We start from the raw sequence: 13,958 nt of genomic DNA on the forward strand, positions 1-13,958 counted from the left end.
ATAGCCTCCAAAGAAGTCCCAGGTATGTATCCTTCCCCAACTAGGTATGTATCCTTCCCTGGCCACGCCCAAGTGAAAAAATAGTCCCTATGAAAAAATAGTCCCTTTCAGGTCTCAGGGAAGCCTAAAGCGTGCAGCATGGTCTGCATCAGGTAAGTGCACAAAACACCTCCCTTTATGAGCCTGGCGCCTATGGCACCAGGACTGATGTCCAACATGAGCCTGGCGCCAAAGGCGCCAGGACTGAGTCCAAAGAGCCCCTATAAGGGGCCGCTGGGCTTATACCCGAGGGCATGATGCCTGCTTCCGGGGGTGCTGGGCCTGGCCTGGTGCTCCGTGGGTAGGCATCATGACACACATATAGAGAGTTGCAAGAGAAAGAATGGGATACAATTGATGAATAAGGGGAGGAGGAAGAGGTGCCGGCGGTTAACCCATGGGTAGAGAGATTGTGGGCCCGCAATTGACGAACAGGTTTCAACGAGCAGCAGTAGCTAGGAAAAAGGGAGGTGACAGCAAGAGGGGAAGAAGGGGAATGGGCACAAAACTGCCATTGTTGCAATAAGGCTAGGGAAAGGTGCGGTACCTGCCTTGGGATCAGATGGACAAGAATAATGTAAATAAAATGCTGCCACGCCTCACTTTGTGGGTTCGGAAATGGCTATATGCCTTTGAAAAATGGACAGCGGGAATAGCCTTAGCGGTGACATGAAAAACTTGCTTGTAGCAATTGTAGGGGACCAGGCAGGAGATGTTGGGTTAAGGATGGATATCTGGGTGTGAAAATAGATGATGATACACATTATCGGGAAACTTTTAACAATATAAGAGCACAGGTATGGGACACATTGAGCGTATCCTGACACACCTGAATTATAGTCCATAATTCAATATATGATGGGGGGATGATGAAGAACCTGCTCAGTACATTTTAAAAGTGCAGGAGATGTGGTGGGCTGAAACAGGTGACCAGTGGGGCAATTCATTTCCACTTTTCTATTTTGTTATTGAAAGGGTATTACCGAAGGAAGTGCACAAAGCTCTCAACAAGATCGTAGGCGCAAAAGGCACCCACATCACCTGCCTTGTGACCCTCAAACCTGCTTGCTATTAACCTCCCAAAAACATTTGGTGGATTCTCCCTCACTACCTTGTCAAGGAGATCCCAGTGAGCCTCAATGAATTGACACTTCGTATTTTTAATTTGATTCTTATAAGATCTTTTCAGGAAATAAAAATAACCGGCTGCTGTTGACTGCTGTTGTGACGCTGAATGTACTACCCAATTTAACTATCTGCATTAACTATCAAACCAAGGGACATCAACCCTCACAGGCCCTCTTGCATTCTCCTGGTCTTGGGAGGGTAGCTCAGGGGCAAAACGCTCATCTTGGAAACAAGACGATGTGAAGCAACACAGGTTCGATCACCGGGTCCACGCTTAAAATCCTCTGGGTATTAAGCACGTTATAAATAACCTATTACATATTATATTATTCCAATAATCAAGGGAAGCATGAGTAGAAATTGTATACATACCGGACTGAAGAAGGTCATGGAGATATAACACTTTGCTCTGAAGCTGAGCCTCCAAAAGCTTGCCCCCTAGTGATGTGATTTCCTTATCTTGAAGCAGTGTTAGCACATCGGCCCGGGCCATCCTTTGCATGTGAAGAAGCTGGCTTGATTCAGCAGTAGGCTGCGTCTCACCTCCTAGACACACGTTCATCTGCCAGCATACCACCAATGGGTTGTGATCACTCTCTGGACCATCAAATATAATAAAACCCTCAACTTCGCTAAAAGGAAAACAGTAAACAAGACAGTAGTCCATGATTGTTTTCCTTGCACTAGCTTTATTGTTTGGAATTGGGGGAACATCCCCCATGCATCTGCCATTCACTTCAACACACAGGTATTTAACCATGAAATCATTCATCAACTGGATCACTGCGGATAGCTTGCCGTTTATGGATCTCTTTGGTATGTCACAAAGGTCCTCCAGCCATAACATGTCCTGCGCCACTCCTCTACTCAGCACTGAAATCTCTTAGCAATAAATCATTTTCCAGTTTAGCCTGCTGTAAAACCGGAGGTACAAAAAATACTTCCTTATATTTAGAGATCTGTTTGCAATTAGGAGGTACATACACATTGATCACTTTTACGCTCTTTCTCCTCTGCATTTTTTTATTGGAGATTGATACGGCTTATAAAACCGGGTTCTTAGAGACGTGGGCGATTAGTTTGGAAGTATATGACTTCTGTACCATTGTCATTAAACCTCTCCTCCATCTCCCCATTTTTAGGTGAACTGCTTTAACGGCGTATGTATCTTAAAATCCAGACAACATTCAGCCAGGCAAGACACCTCCGCCAACCACGTCTCCTGAAAACAGATCACATCCGCCAGTCTTATCATTCCACCCACTCTCCATTATATAATTTACTCCTAATCGTGGACATATTCCATCATACTATTGGTATGTGGAGATCCACAGGGGCCACCGGATTGCCAAGAGGAGTTGCTCCCTGAATCCTTTCGTTAAACCCCCGTTGGTGGATTGCAGGAGATAAATTGGTAAACACTATCTTTGGCCTGCCTAGAAATAGGGAAGTGGCCATGCATGTTCGAACTGCGACCACTGTGTTTTACCGCATAATTGCACTCCTTTCATGACAATGTACCTTCTTCACCTTCACTACAACCCAAGCAAAGACCAGGCTCAAAAGAAACTGGAGTCCATTCAGGCCATAGCTGATGCTGTGGGCAGATGTTAAACCTTGAGTCTGCCTGAATGTGTACACCTCAAGCTGCAAGCAGATTCTGACAGTTAAATACACAGGGCCGGATTCATGGAATATTTGCACGGTTCAAAGTGACTTTGCACTGCTGAAAAGTGACTTTGCATTGCCGACACAAACCCTGATTCATGGAACTGTGCAAATACACTTTGCACAGTTCCATGAATCAGGGTTTGTGTCAGCAGTGCAAAGTCACTTTGAACCGTGCAGAAATTCCATGAATCGGACCCACAGTGTCTAATATATGTATGTGAAAAATAAAGCGAAGGTTACACCCCTTGCAATACATGCAGTCAGAGAGTATACGTCAGGTAGTGAAAACCCTAATTGAGAGATCATCCACCCCTAAAATTTCGGACAGGACATTTAACAGAAGTCTTTTATAGGTGTTCTTGTTACCATGTGTCCGCCCCATAAAAGTAAATATTGCATTGAGTTGTCTCCATCCAGCGAGATGGTCGAAAAGGTCTTGGTGCCTCTTAGTGCTTGAATCCATGCTGGGAGAGGTGCTGTGAACAGTTTTCGGAATATGTATTAAATCCGCCCGCCAGGGGCGTTGCTGGGGGGGGGATAAGGGGGTTATAGCCTCTGATCTTTTGGTTGTAGCCCCGGATAGAATCTCAGGAGCTACACAATTCAACACTGTTCCAACAATCTGCTCCAAATGTTGCATAGTTACCTGTAGGACCCTCTGGATGTCACTGGCTACATTAAATGTGGACACCCCATCCCGTTCCCTGGATTGCCGCCGCTGCACACATGGGAAAGTTGCCTGGAAGAAGCAAAACTTCATGCTGGCCATCATTTTAAGCATCGTGATGCACAGAATAAAACGTGAGGTCGCAGGGACCCCAGGAACTACGTTTCAAGGCTCTAGGTTGCCCCGTTTCCGAAACATTTACATTGCAATGCACGAAAGCGGAAAAACATCAAAGTGGTTATTGACAGACCGGCCAGAGCTCATGATAAGCATTTGGACCCCAGGAACAAAACTCAAGGTTCCTTGTGGGACCTTGGAAACCACGTTTCAAGGCCCTAGGATGCACCTTTTCTGAAATATTTGCACAGCAATGCATGAAATCAGCAAAACATCAATGTAGTAGTGGAAGGACTGGACAAAGCTCATTTAAAGCCTCTCAGCACTCCATATAGGAAATCAAAAACCATGAGGATGCACTTTTTCAGAGATATTTACACCGCAACGCACTGCTCCAGGATGAGGCGGCAGGTGGAGAGAATGCACAGAAAGTCACAGTATGCTAGAGCACGCCAACTCTCGCCTCTCCTTTGCCAGACACTCACTTCCATTCTCAGTGCAGTTTACTTCAGATTGCAAAACATATTAAACAATAAGTGACTCAGAACAGGAGCCTACAGGATAATTAATTTTCAACAATGAATGACATTGTTATCATTTCTGTCTATCAATGTGGTCATGGGAGGACCAGACCAAGCTCATTTTAAGCATCTTGATGCGAGAAACAAAACTAAAAGTTCCCTATGGGACCACGAAAACAATGGTTCAAGACCCTAGGATGCACAGTTTCCAAGATATTAACACTGAAATGCACTACAGCTCACAGTAACGCACCAGGGTGAGGCGACAGATGGGGAAGCGTATTGATATGATAGATTATTTATAATGCACTTAATACCCAGAGGTTTCTAAGCGCGGACCCGGGGATCGGAACTTGGTGTTGCTCCATGTTGACATTCTTCCAAGGCGAGCACGTTGCCCCTGAGCTATCCTCCCGAGACCCATTCTCAGTACAGTTTACTTCAGAGTGCAAAACACATTAAACAAGAAGTGACTCGGAACAGGAAGCTACAGGATAATTAATTTTCAACAATTTGACGCAAGCAACAAAACTCAAAGCCCTCACAAAACATGTTTCTAAGCCCTAGGATGCACCGTTTCTGCGATATTTGCACAGCAAAGCACTGCAACACACAGCACCACGCCAGAGTGATGCGACAGGTGGAGAGAGAACACAGAAGGACCCAGTATGCTGCAGCACGCCAACTCTTGCCTCCCCCCAATGTCTGCTCTGGGGTGTGTCAGCCAGCCACAGGTGCCCATTCTCAGTGCAGTTTACTTCAGAGTGCAAAGCACATCAAGCAACACGGAACAGCGACCTACAGGATCGTTGATTTTCAACCACTCATCAGCGTTATCATGTCTGTCTACAGCACCTGTATGGAGTATGAGAACTTTTTATTTTTTTATTTTTTATTATTGTATTTGGTTAACATAACATTTTACAATATTACACATATGTCCCTTGACATAACATATCATGACATAGGGAACCACAAAACAATACATTAAATAAATATACTTAATATACCTAACGGTAGACCTAAATATCATTAATGACAATTAAGAAGTGAAATATTAATCACAGTTCAACAATCCCATTGCTAAAACATTTAAATAGCCTGCCCAGCAAAGCTTCCTAGAATACCCTCCATTACCTGGTACAAAAGCTTGCCTTATCCTAATTCCTTCCTTCTTCCCTCAAACATACAGTCCTGATCAGAGGATGGGAGGGAAAGGCTAGGTGTCAATTCTTCCGGTATTGGCTGTGGCTCCTCACCTCAACAGTTACAACACAATCTCACATCTTTCTAACATTTGGATCACAGCTAGAGTATTACGCTGCGAGTAACCTTCATTCAAACTTTCCCAGAAAGTTTCTTGGAAACAGTAAATTGACTCAGAGACAAACGTATTAAAGAAGAGCAATCTGGCAGTACTTTTTGCTATTAGCTATATAAACCTCAATGTCTGAGTCTACCTCGGTAGATCAGTTACATGGCTTCTTTTCATTCTTCCCCTTTCTTTTTCATGTTTTTGTGTCCATGTGCGCCTTCAGTTCCCTGTTTAGGGTTCTGCATAATGATATTGTCTTATCCATCGACTCTTAAGGCTATTGTTTCTCAGCCTTTGTGCACCTTTTTTGTGCCATGCACTATTGACGTGTTAGAAGCCATGGTTTCCGCTTGCGTGCTGTTGCCTTTTGACATCTGCAGCCATGCAGCCTTGTAGTGCTGTGTGTTTTCTATGCCGTAGGTTGCGTTTGGGTCTTGATCAGTGATGTGGTTCCAGTCAATTTGCATGTCTCCTCTCTTGTAAGCTTTCAGTGTCTTTGTGGCATCAATATTGTGTTTGTGGGCTTGTTCACCGGTGTGCTTTAACGCTTGTGCTGCAGATATCTCTTTAACCATCTATATAGTCTATCACTTAAGGGCGTAAAGTATTTTTCATGTCATATGATTTTTCCATAGGCTTTTTGTGTGTCTTGGTGGACCTATGGTGCCACATACTATGAGCATAGGCCACGTACGTCCATGAAGTAGGAGGGGTGATCCTGGGTTGGACTAGCAGCCTTATTCTGTTTTGTTTTGTTTTTTATACAAATTGCACATTTACAGAACAAAATCAACATTTTTACACTCAGATTTGATTATTCTCAATTATAAATCTACCTTAAGGAACTAAAACCAAAATTCTAATAACCTAAAATTACTAAAAGATAGTTGCATATATCCAGCACTCACCTAAAGTAATGAATATACATTCATTGTTGTCTATTAAGTGAGCAAATCCATTAAGTTACAATTCCTAAGTCCAAGATACCTTGCTCATTGAGTTTATCAGTTGCTGCAAAGATTTCAAATAGCATCTTAATTAAGGCTATCAGCAATGATAGTTGGGAAGATGTCATTCATCTGTGCCATAAATCATTCGCCAAGACTGTGGGTGAGGAAGAAATAACCCGTTCCAAATGACGTATCCTATGGCTCAAAAATGCAGGGCACTCCATTACCAAATGGAATAAGGATTCAAGTTTTAAGGACTATTGGTCATTAGAAAATGGGAACACATATTTGTGGATAGGTACTTACTCCCTTGAGTCACAACTAGCTGTTATTTTGTTTCCCTTTGCCAACATCTGTTTATGCTTCAGTGTGCACATCTAACTTGTGAATGGTCATTATTAACACTTGTTTTCCTTTTGTTTGACCCTTTATTCTTTTCTGTGTCTCCTTCCCATTGCATATTCATGTTTCTCTATGGAAGCAGATAATGAGACTTAATGACAAAACGCCTACACCTAGGACTGTACCTCAGAGAACATCTGGATGGAAAACGTGACTAATTGTCATTCTATGCCAAAAATGAGGCAGATGTAAACAGAAGTAAGTACTGTCGTATCAGGCAACTGAAGAGTGACTAATGGAGTCAGTTGATACATAATTGATGAGTTCACTCTTTTAAGGTCCTGCTGGACACGTATTGATTCGTGCATCATTTATATTATATTGTGTAAAAACTGCAAAAGCTCCATTTCTTTGAATTCACTGCAACATCTGTATGTCCTGATTGATGGAGAGACTTGTATATCGCCATGTTTTACAGACAGTGCATGCAAAATACATATTTATTAAATAACAATTATGTGGATTTGCATTTCAAGAAGTATTAGTTCAATTAGACACAAGAGCAGCGTTCAGTCTTGTGTGCCCACCTGCTCTGCCCTGGTACCCTGCTCTTCGTAACTTCCTTTCTCCCCTTTATATAATTATTTGTGTATTTGTATACAGTTCAAATAACGTTTACAAACACAGCACATGAAATACAAACAGAATGTGATATACGATTAGATCATATCCTGCAACAGGTACATATAATAGCTACAGATCCAGTTGCAAATACCAATCTTTGTACACACGGAAATACAAATACAAGACAAATCCAACCTGACGGGTTACAAAGTACCGTTACTAAGCCTTTCAGCCGCATTCTCTTTCCAGAAACTCAGAGCAGTCTAAATTGATACCTTTGTGCTGTACAATGCACGCAGCTCGCCTTTAAGTCTGACCTTACTTTAATGACAGTAAAATAGCAGATCAGAGACCTGGTTACGTGGTGTGAGGTGTGTCTGCATAAGGAGGCTGTCATTTGACAGCTAGCGCTGGTGGAAAAGTGGTGGATGTGGAGTCAAGACCTGCCTTGGCAGATCCAAATGTTTATCAGGTTTGTTTTTTAATGCATTTTAAGTCAGAAGTTTTCTAATGGTCCTATGCGGCCTTTTTGAAATGCAACATTTTTGCAACTCCCATTGCGATGACACTCTCCCGCGCATAAGGAGATGCACATGGGGTGCGTTTTCACACCTTGTTCCCAGGGCCTGCCTCCACGTCCCCACATCCTTCCGTGGGACACTGCCAAACATCTGTCAATCCCCCGCCACCTCGCCTCCTGCTCACCTTATCTGGAGTGCACATCCAGAATTCCACCCATGCCCACTCACCCCCTACTCTCCGCTGTCAGCTCACCTCCCCCTTGAAAATCCATCCATGCCCCCCCCCACTTAGCCAGTGCTTTAAGTGGGTTGTGAAAAAGGGGCCTGGCCCACATATTGTGGGTGTGCCCTAAAAGGAGCATGGTCTAAGTGGTGTCGTGCATCTTAGACAAGGGCCACCTGTACCCATAGATAAACAGTGAGACTAAATAATTTGCCCAGGATCAGACACACACACTGGTGAAGCCAGGATTTGAGCCCCAACTGCAATTTAGGTACTTAGCCAGTTCAATCACAGGTCTAGTTAGGACAACTATGCGTTAATGCTTGGCTTTGGAATTTTGTAAGCTCCTATCCAATGGAAGAAGCGATCAAGATGTCCAGTGCCTTTGCCTTAAACAAATAATAAAGAAAGTGTGACAACTCTAAGCCCTATCAGAAATACAAAGAACAATGTGCATTAAAATGGAAAAAGCATGCGCGAACTTCCTCCAGTCAAAAGGAAGGAACCCCCTAATGCTCCTCCATGAAAGGCAATGCACAGCTCTCTTGCAGCATGTCCAGCTCTCTTGCGGTGTCCTCCCCCCGCAATGGGGGAGGACACCGACAGAAGGGCTTCAGTAGGTGCTGCTACCTGAATCCGTAAAATAAATTAGAGCATGGACATCATAATCCCCTCCCCGCCGGGCATGCCTTTGCAGTGATCACCTTTGCACCCTGAGGTACGAGGGTGATGATCGATATATCTCTTACATAAAGGAATGCCTGGTGGGGTTCAGCACCACATCTTTTCTTCCATAATGGTGGAGTCGCTCTCACAGGCATTGCTTTAACTAAAAGATAGCTGCATCTCTTAGTTAAAGGGATGCCTGGCCAAAAAAGGAGAGGCCTTTAGAAGCTGAGGCCTTTTTTCTCAAAGCCTAAAGATCCTGCGAATGAGAGAGAGCTTCAGAATCTAGAAAAAAAGGCCTTGGCTTCTAACGGCCTCATCTTTTCTACCATAAATCAGTGCCCAGCCATATTTTGGTTAAAGGGATGCCTGGTAGGTGACAGTACACCATTTTATTAAAGCCTGAATCTCAGACACACATGAGCGAGAGCTTCAGGCTTTAGAAAAAAAGCATTGGACTCGAGTGCCCTCATCGGCTGGGGCTGTCAGGGTAAATTAGGGAGGCCCGGCAGCGTCCCATCTCAGAAATATTTTCCTGTGGCGGCCACTGTCCTGCCACAGCTAGCCCCGGGCCACTTAAAGCCCTGCACTTAGCTCACCCCCGCTTCTGCAGGCCCTGTTGGTCCTGCCCCTATTTGCATTGAATGTATTGTACAGAGGATGTAATACATGGCGAGCAGCGATCTTAAGCTCTGCACATTACCTCACGATCGCTTCAGGGCACTGGAAAGACAATAGAAATACATACACATTAGAATTCGAGGTATGCCTGAATCCAGCACATTCGAATTCGAGGCGTGAGTTCAGGAAGATGTGAACATCTGGTATTCTGCGTTTCCTCATCACTCAACATGGAGTTTTTGATCGCAAGCAATACTAATAAGATCATTTCTCTTCTCACAAGTTTTCTGTGGAACACACGTAATTTGGGTCTTCTCTCAGTGCAGCCCTTTAAAATAAGTAACCCAAAATAAACATGATTAAAACTCTTCCGCACAGAGGAGCGAGGAAGATGCTGAGGTTTGGAGAACATGTTTTCGCTCTGTCACTTCAATGTGCGCACATTTTAATTGGAATGCGTTTATTTTTAGCGTGGAGTTTCACAGCCTGTCAATCGCGGGGGGCCAAAGCGCAGCCCTGCCCCGGGGTACATGACAAAGGACGCCTCACAGGAGCTGGAGGCCTAACACGTGTTGCTCGTGCTCTGCTTCCGGCGCAGCACTTTCGCGCCTCCCTCGCAGGCAGCGCGCGGCACTTCAGGCTCGCGCCCTCGGCCCTCACGCTGAGAGAGCTTGAAAACTGTTCATTTCCCGACTGTCTGCTGTGAAGAGACCACTGAGCACAGAGCGCTCGTCTGCGCTCCAATGAGGATGTGCTCCGGCGTTCACACAGAGCAGTCTGGCGCCGTGTCACCTCTGAGGAGGGACGGTTACATCGCCTTGAATGCCCCAGCTATGCCTGACAGAGTCTAGACTCCTTTCTTGTATACGCAGATTTTAACTAGCCTTCATTTCCGGTGATTCATTTTTCGGCAATGAGACCTTGTTAAAGGCAGGGGCGCCGAGTACGGGGGGCTCCGGGGCCCGAGCCCCCCCAGCAAAATCAAGTCGGGGCTGAGCCCCACCCCCCTGCTGGAGAGAAGTGGCAGCATCATGGCCCTTTCCATCGATACTGCATCACTTCTCTCTGGCCGGGTAAAAGTGCGAACATGTCCGATTAAGCCCTCCACTCTATGACTCATTGGAATATGGTCCTGGAGGGCAGGGCTTAGGGCAGCGGTATTCATACTGTGGGGTGGGACCCTCTCGTGTGCAGCAGCCTCATGCCCAGTGGGGCGTGCATCCACAGTTAAAAAAAAAAAAAAAAAAAAAGAGGATAAATGACCAAAGGGTTGGGCTGTTGCTTCATTAACCAGCAGCCCGATCCACGGCCCCTGTCACACATTTTTAGTGCAACAGGGGCCGGGCCTTTGTGAGGTCTCAGGCTCCATTAGGAGCCTATTTATGAAGACAAAAGAAAAAGCGCACACCTTCTTTTGCCTTGATGATGGTCATCATGGCAAAAGAATGTGTGTGCTTTTTTTGTCTTCATGAATAGGCTCCTAATGGAGCCTGAGGCCCCACAAAGGCCCGGCCTCTGTCACACTATGGGTGGTGGCAGCAGGGTCGGATTGGCCCCTGGCCGGGCCGAAATAGTCCCTGGGGAGTAAGGGCCGGTTTCAGGCCATGCTTGGGCTGGTTTGAAAAAAGAAATCTGGAAAAATTCATTTCTTTTCAAATTTATTTTTTCATTTTTTATTCTTCAAAAACCTTTCATCCTTCTTGGGTCGATATAAATACCAACACAGGTTGGGTGATATTGTATGCATATTTGTTCTATAAAAAAGAGCTTAAGGGTAAGTGCTATATAATACCATATTATCATGTGGCCTTGGACGTCTGCTTGGAGTCACAGTATTTTGACAATATGGATCTATACACACAGATATTAATGATACGTATGGTGATCCATTGTTGTGTGAAATGTATATCACCTTAGTGAAATCATGACAATATTTTTCGTAGTGTAGTTTACTTAGGAACAATGCTATTTGATGCCAGTTCCTATTTTGTCAAGGGGTGAAAGGTTGTGTTTCATCGCTTCCCGGGATGTCACTTTGGTGTGGGGTCAAATGAACTCACGTCCGGTGATATCATCAGAGGTCAAGTGTCGTGAGGCGAGGGGTGGGCCACTTTTTTGAGGCGAGGGGTGAGCCTCTTTTTTGTGGGTGACCGGGCCTATTTCTTGTCCCAGTCCGACCCTGGGTGGCAGCAGTGCTGTGGAACTGCCCAAGTGTCACAGAAGTGCTAGAACATATTTGGGCACAGGCATCTACTGTTTTACAAATTAAGCACTTGGTATACACATGCAGTTGCAATTAAATGTTCATTAAAAAAGTATGCCCTCAAGAGTATGCTATCACAGAGAAACGGGGACCCCAAAACCAGTTCAACTACCCACTCCTAGGTGTGCTACTGAACAGGTAGATGTAAGTCGAGAGCCAACCAACCTTTTTCTCCTATCTATGCTACTGTATCATACGAATTAGGGGGAATCGCTCTCCTGCAACCTCTCTCCCAGTCATCGATTCTTCATGATTTACTGGTGCAGTCCCAAAAAAAAGATTTTTTGGGGGTTAATTTTGTTTACAAAAGTACGCATTGCTAAAACCCCCTGGCTGCCAGTTCATTGTCCTTGGAGCGTCCCAGGCTCCCTACCCCCTGAGAGCCACAAACCTTGGGTGCTGTTTTATAACAAATGAAAGACGCAGACAGAACAATAACTGTGAGTCAACTGAGAGATGAATGCACTCATGCTCCATTCAGAGAGAGGCTTTGAAAATGTAGCTCTGACAAATCAGAGAATCAGGGGGGCAAAGAAGCACTGCACATCTCCGCTCCCTATTCATGGGTTTACGGTTAGCACCTGAAAGGTTGCCAGCAGCTAACCTGCCATCCTGTCCCAACTCCATGCCTCGTGTGCTATTCCCTGGTCAACCAAACCCTGTGAACTCATAGGACTCATAAGACCCACAGAAGTCTTTTTACCGCCCGTCCTGAACGTTTCTTGCACTAGTGCTATTAACGCGTGCAGCTCCAAGGTATAATATTAACAACCAGTGTTTGTGGGTAAAGGGCCGGCATAAAGTTTCTATTTCAGAGCCAGAGTCAAATGATAAGGTGCTTGTGGCAGTATGGAGTTCCAGGCCTCTGCTTGGACGCAGGGTTCTGCAACCTTTAGCTCTGCAGATGTGTTGGACTACAATGCTCATGAGCCCCAGCCAGCATATCAATGGTGATGGATCATAGGAGTCGTAGTCCAAAACATCTGGAGAGCCACATGTTTAAGACCCCTGGCTTTAAGGAACAGGAAGTAAAATAATCCATGAAAGTAACAGGAGTATGACGTTCCTGGATCTACATGGGTAGAATAAAAGTAGACTAGAAGAACAGCCTGGGGGCATCAAGTTTATGTAGGATGGAATGGTGGGGCTCTGAGTCACCTGAGGAGACAGGGGTATGTTACTGGTCTGAAACCTGGTAATCCACTTTACAATAAAAGACAACATGGAGAGAGGTGATGTCTCTGTGTGGCCTGTAAATCTGCCGAGATACCACCAAACTGTACTACCATTACTGCCACTTTGTCTGGCGGTATTACTGCCGGATTACAAGTGGTGGTAGGCAGTGTTAGTCCCCATTAATTGGAGTCCATAGGCCTCCATGGTGGATTTCAGCGGTATTACTGCTGGTAGTAATTTTGGTGGTGGTACTATCCCAAATTGTTCTCTTTTGGGCGGTATGGTGGAGGAAATAACTCCAGCTTCTTGCTGGAGGACTTTCCTCCACCTTTGCCCTCAAACTCATAGTTGGGCGGTACGATAATGTGGCTCTATACGGTATTACCAGTGATGCCAGTCAGAACTCATTTACCTCAGCAATGTATTCAGTTCTCTGTTTTTTTGTCCTGATGCTTAAAATGTGCGATTTGCATTACAGGCTGTGTGCCGCAGACTGCTTCCACTCTAAGCGGGGGAGAAGTTAGGACTATGGGGACTGAGACGGAAGGACTTTTCAACCTTTAGACACGAGCGGCCTTCACTGAGTCTTGGGGGGGGCATCACCTCCCACGGGATATGGTACAGTATAATTACCTCATTGCTTTCTATCACTAGTTCCTCTACATCAGCCTCTTGCTGACATAGAAGGGTTTATAGCTGTTCAGTGGGCATTCAGTGGTTAAGATCTATGCTGGCCTGCCATCTTGTGATAAACAGCAGCTATTAACCTTAAATTTGTCACCATTGCAAGTCTCACTTCTCCCACAGCAACAGCAGAGCCCACTTGCCAGTGCCTGATAATCCCAAAATTCTCTGTAATTTTATGCAAAGCTGCATTTTATTTTTATAAGGTTATTTTACTCACTAAATGCGGATCAAGTGTTTTAAGTCTGGACTTTATTAACTGGGTGCTTGTAATTGCAGCACACACACTCTTTACAATCTAAACTAGAGGTGTGTTTACAATGTTGATTGTTCCAAAATACATTTCCTAGTGTGCTGCTTTGGGTCAGGTGGCCACCTTTAAGCTGTACACAATGAAACATTGTCTGGTTGACATACTATGTGATTTGTG

The sequence above is a fragment of the Ambystoma mexicanum genome, chromosome 8 (assembly GCF_040938575.1).
Source record: "Ambystoma mexicanum isolate Mex_15411 chromosome 8, UKY_AmexF1_1, whole genome shotgun sequence".
NCBI classification, from domain to species: Eukaryota; Metazoa; Chordata; class Amphibia; order Caudata; family Ambystomatidae; genus Ambystoma; species Ambystoma mexicanum.